General features: G+C 34.1%; 1 long non-coding RNA gene across 3 annotated transcripts; it reads left to right on the top strand.

Moving 5' to 3' along the window:
• Positions 1-527: 527 nt before the first annotated feature.
• LOC102599137 (uncharacterized) lies at positions 528-4977 on the top strand. Of its 3 annotated transcripts, XR_001472022.1 has the most exons (7): positions 531-790; positions 1097-1181; positions 1780-1862; positions 2060-2144; positions 3511-3640; positions 3778-3910; positions 4328-4977. It is a non-coding gene; the product is annotated as an uncharacterized lncRNA (long non-coding RNA). The 3 variants fall into 3 exon arrangements; XR_001472021.1 differs by having other exon boundaries at positions 528-790; positions 1722-1862; positions 3511-3910; XR_368712.2 differs by having other exon boundaries at positions 530-790; positions 3511-3910.
• Positions 4978-5589: the final 612 nt, after the last annotated feature.

Here is a 5589-nt window from a genome sequence, read left to right as displayed (position 1 = left end):
TATATATATTATACTAAATGTTCATTAAAAAAGATCATCAACCTTTGTGGGAATTTTTTTTACCGTATTTAACTTATAATTATTTTTAAAAAAAAATAAAGAATAAAAATAGTTTTTTAGTTACATGGTACTAATTTTTAAAATTGTTTTAAAATAATTATATTTAATTATTCTAATTTTATTTTAATTATTTAAAAATATGATTTTTGTGGTGCTGACACATAAGCGTATTATATATATATAGATTATAACAAATAAAATATGATTTTTATAATGCTGACACATAAACGTTTTTTCCTCTCCCATTAGATATAGTCATATAGATAGATTATAACAAATAAAAAACAAATTTTGATCAGAAACTTGAATGATCTTATCAATGATCACTGTTCTTACTGAATTTTTCGCTCTTTATAATACTAATAACAAAGAAGCAACAAATTATTTATATTGAGTCTTCATAAAAATTGTCAAAATAACTGAAGGAATGAATACTTAAATGGATGATGTTGAAATAAACGTTGTAAAATAGGATGAAATGGTTGGTTTTCGAAACTTAAGGACCCAAAACGACATTTACTGTTCTTTTACGTTTCTTCCACATCGAGCTCAGTGAGAAGTTTGCAGCAGAATAAGAACAGTAGCGAAGCAATGGAGTTCGTCCCTTCGGGGACATCCGATAAAATTGGAACGATACAGAGAAGATTAGCATGGCCCCTGCGCAAGGATGACACGCACAAATCGAGAAATGGTCCAAATTTTTTTGCCGGTCGTCGGCGCTGATGCTCCGGTCAGTCTGTATTTTTTGGCCGTTCGGCGGCGGCGCGCGGCTATTCGGAGTTTCTTTCAGTCTGTTTTATTTCCTGTTTCGTCTGGATTCAATTAGAATATTATCAACATTTGATTTACATGGCTCCTCTCGTATTTCGAGATTCAGAAAAACCTAGTTCAATTAGTATATTGTGATTCTGTTTTACTTCCCCAATTAATTTGCATCTGAAGTTTTATCAGAATCCCCAAATTCATGTTTTTGCTAATTAGGTTTAGACATGTGATTGACAAAGTTTTTTTTCTTTTGTTTGTAATTCTCTTGTAGTTGGTCAATCATTTTAGTTTAGATGGTGAATCGTGCACCGGTCAGAACAAATAATTCAGCCTTCATTGCTATGATTGCTGATGAGGTGATTCACTATTTAATCTTTCTCTAATAATCAATATGCTTTCATATCTAACTTTACAATTTGAATCTGTTACCTAAAAGGAGTGGAGGTCAGGATTAGGTTAGAAGGTTTGTAGGTAGTTGCGTGTTGTTGCACTTCCTTTTTTTCTTCTTCTATGTGTATTAGTATTAGTTGCTTTCATTTGATTTGTATCTTGCTGTTTTGCCGTCATATTTTCTTGCTACCATGCTTCAATTTTTTTTTCTTTTCTGTCGAGACGAGGGTCTATCGGAAACGACCTCCCTACCCCACAAAGGTAAGGATAAAGTCTTGCAAATCCCCTACCCTCCCAGACCTCACTTGTGGGATTATATTGGGTATGATTCATTATAGTAAATGATGGTGTATAAAACTGGATTGTGTCATTGGATTGAATATGTTCTTAAATCTTCTTTCTGATTCCAACAAACTACAAAGTGGAAATAGGAGACATCAAGTATACTGTTAGTGTTATGGCCCCCTATCGACAAGTCAATTCCTTTGATCTTATTGCAATTGCAGGGAAATTGGAATTTCAAATTCATGTTCTCATTGCGTACTTGCAAACTGGTTAATGTAGGATACAATCACTGGATTTTTTACTAGCAGGAGTTGGCAATGTTGATTCGAGGAGGGAAATTAACTATCTTATTGTCTATTCAAGTATCTTTTCAACTTTTTGTTCTCTCTATTATTGTGATTTAATAGCTGAAGAAATTATGAAAGCGAGAAAATCGAGGTTGCTTGATTAGGATTGTTAAGTTCTTGGCAGTGATGGAGCTTTTTACGTTTTCTATCACTCTAATTTATTTTTTGAGAAAGAATGTAATGTATATATATTTCCATTTCTTATGGTTTAGAAATAGCGGTGAAGCAGATTGAAGATGCTTTTAAAGAATTCATCACAAGGGAGAACATTGGGCAATAGTGTTAATCAGCCAATATGTGAGTTTCTATTCTATTTTCCCCTCTTTTTTATGGCCAGCATCCATAGCATAACTGCTTGTTATAACTTTGTTATGGAGAATTTCGAATAATAGTATGTTAGTGCTTATTGGAGGTATGACGGCGTAGCTTTGAACTTGTGAAGTACCTCATCGCAGGAAAAAATTCAATTGTCCTAGACTGTAGGTAGCTTGACATGGGAAACCTGATTGTGAAGTGGAAAACAAATTTTAGTCGGAATATGATATAGGAAGTTAAGCTTCATTAAATAATCTTTCATGTGACGGTTCTACCACTTGCCTGGTATACTTGTATTTGCAAAGTCAACCTAGAATGGTGTGCGGCCCTCGAAGCGAATCCCTGGAGCAACGGTAAAGTTGTATCCATGTGACCTATAGGTCATGGGTTCGAGCTGTGGAAGCAATCACTAATGCGTACATTACAGTAGGCTGTCTACATCACACACCTTCCCCTTGGGGTGCACCATTCCTTTGACCTTGAATGGCGTCTAAATAGCAAAATTGAGTCATTGCCATATAATGCCAACTTCTATGACTGCAAAAGAGGAGGGCGTTTGTCTACTATGAGTCTGTCCTCCGCAATTGGACAATAATGAGGACATTAATTACTGTTAACACCAAACAACTTGAGAGAAAGTAGAAACACTTTCCATAGTAAAAGTGGCTAAGGATTTGCTTTAAGATAGACTATCAATGGGTCCAAATTTGTGAGACTCCGGCCAAATTCAATTAGCAGGATGGTTCTTTGGACAATGCCGAATCAAGGAAGTATCAAGATTAATACCGATGGGAGCTACATAGATTATAATGATAAGGCAGGGATTGGGGGATACCCAGAAATTGCAATGGGGATTTTGTTTTCGCTTTTGCTATTCCTGTACAGTGCCAAAATCTTTGGGGGATAGCCAGAACATGTTCCCTATCAGTGGTTTGATCTCCATTCACAACTGGACAATATACTATTATTCATAAGAAACACTTGCTTCAACAAAATAACATCAATTCTGACAAAATCATGTCTCCAATTTTACATCCATGTACTCTGTTTCAAGATTTTCTTAATCGTTACATGTCATAAAATGTTAACAGTTCTTGCGCCGATGATGAATATTTAGCGTAGAAGTTGCTACTTAAAGGTAGTGAGCCACGTCATCGACATAGATGTCGTGTAGCTGCTCCACAAGAATATGTTGAGCCTTATCCTGTTCCTCAGAGCTTATGGAAAAAACCATCATTTTTTTTCTGTTGTATGGACTGCGTATACTTGTAAAACTTATGGTTATTTGATCAGTCATCTGTCATGCAGACTTTGATGATTGTAAGGATTGTTTTGATCTTAATGGCAGAGAGAAGACTCGTTGGACAGTGAAAAAGGATGCTGGTGTTGACTTCTCTATCGATGAAGTGATAGCAGTAATGAAGGATGGAACGATTAGAATTGGGCTGAATACTGGAGGAGGTGTAGCTACATTTGCTGTAAGAATGAGAAAAAGGAGCATAACGATTATATCGACTTCAATGAAACTTTGAACATTAGCATCTCACAAAGACTTATCGACAACATGTTGGATACCAATGACACTTTTACACTGTTGTTTTTTGATATTTTACAGGGTGTTAAGGCCTGGTGTGCTGTTTTGGCTACTTCTTCTGTGTTGGTTGAGCAATTGGAGAAAGTGTATGCACCACTTATCGATGGGATTATGTATCTTTCAGCATTGTTGGAAAGCCATTGAAGTATTCTTGGTGAGACTACTATATGTTCCATTATTTTTCTTTTTATATATATTTTTTTACTAATAATTTAAATAGCCTCTATTTACAAAAAAAAATTTAGTGGGAAATTAATTTATGTTCCATCTACTTCTCTTTACCTTAAATTAAATCCTATTCCTAAAGAATGTAGGAGAAATAAATAAAATAGGAAAACTTTTTGTTTCCGCCTTGAGTTTCCAAAACAAGAAAAACAAAAAAATAGGAAATTAAATCCTTAAATCGTAGGAGAAATAAATAAAATAGGAAACTTTACATAAAAGAAAGTATGAATGCCCAACTCTATATATACTGTGTTCTTCACCTTCATACTCTGTTTCTTCAAATAAATAAATAAATCTGGTGTTGAACAATGAGTCACTCACAATTTATGTTTGTCAATTCGCGTAGGATTGGAATTAGAAGTAGGCGATCCCCCTATGATCGTTCTTCCAGAAGACGACAACACGATCATCCCTTCGTTTTGGGATTACAAGCCACAATTTCTCCACACAGTAACTCTCACAATGGCGGAATTACAATTATTAACGTCAGTAGTCGCGATTTAGTGGAAAGGGCCTTAATGCAGCAACATGTACAAGACTATTTCAATGGCGGATTATCACCAAATTCTTCAGATGATTCTCAACCAGCAAGTGAACTGTTTGATGATCAACGGGCTTACACAGAGGAGAAAGAGGATGATGCTATATTATTGGGGTATTTTAAAACAAGAATTCATTGTGTTGCTGATGGTGTAAATAATCCCACAGAAACTAAAGAGATTTGTGCCATATGTCAAGCAGAATTTGAGCATGAAGAGTCCATTGGGACACTTGGGTGTGGTCACGAATATCATACGGGCTGCATCAAACAATGGCTGTTGAGGAAAAAAGATTGTCCCATGTGTCGAGCTTCTGTTTTGCCCTGAATACATAGCATATAGAGATTGTTTATTATGAAATTCTCTTGTATTAATCTCAAGTTGTGGATGTAACGCACTATACATTTTTTATACATACAAGAACAATTTGTTTGATATCCTAAATATTGTTAAGAAACCACGAATTACCAATCAAATACATTTAGTTCATGTAGACACTCTAATTTGTCAGTGAGCCATTTAACATAAGCAAAGTACACGAATATTTAATTGTCCAGAAGAAGAAGTATAAAATTTTCGTTGTTTTAAAATGAGAGGAAAATTTTCTATTTATAGAAAACAAAGGGTAGTGTGAACAAATGATTATTGTGTTTTATCGAACTTTTTCGAAATATTACAACCCTTCGAAAATGTCACTACCTTTTATAAAAGTCACAATCTTTCATGATAGGGAAAGACTAGTTTTAGAAATAAATTAAATTAAAAGGAAATCCTAATTTGCAATAGCGTACGTAGATGGGCCTAGGATTCTCATATATATATACTAAACATCGGAGCCCGTGCTAGCACGGGACCAATATGTATCATTTTTTGTTTCAATTTATGTGACAAAGACAAAATTAAAGAGTTAATCAAACTTTAATATTAATTTAAAATAGTTTAAATTTTTAATTATTGTTAACTATGGTAAAAAAAAATTTATGTCTATTAACATTCTAAATTGCTAATTATTGTTGTATGATTTGTAATATCTTTTACGCAATTTTCAAATAATAAAGGTTATTTCTTC

This window comes from Solanum tuberosum, unplaced genomic scaffold (assembly GCF_000226075.1).
Source record: "Solanum tuberosum cultivar DM 1-3 516 R44 unplaced genomic scaffold, SolTub_3.0 scf00443, whole genome shotgun sequence".
NCBI classification, from domain to species: domain Eukaryota; kingdom Viridiplantae; phylum Streptophyta; class Magnoliopsida; order Solanales; family Solanaceae; genus Solanum; species Solanum tuberosum.
Note: the sequence above shows the minus strand (reverse complement) of the source record. Positions and strands in the feature narration are given on the sequence as shown.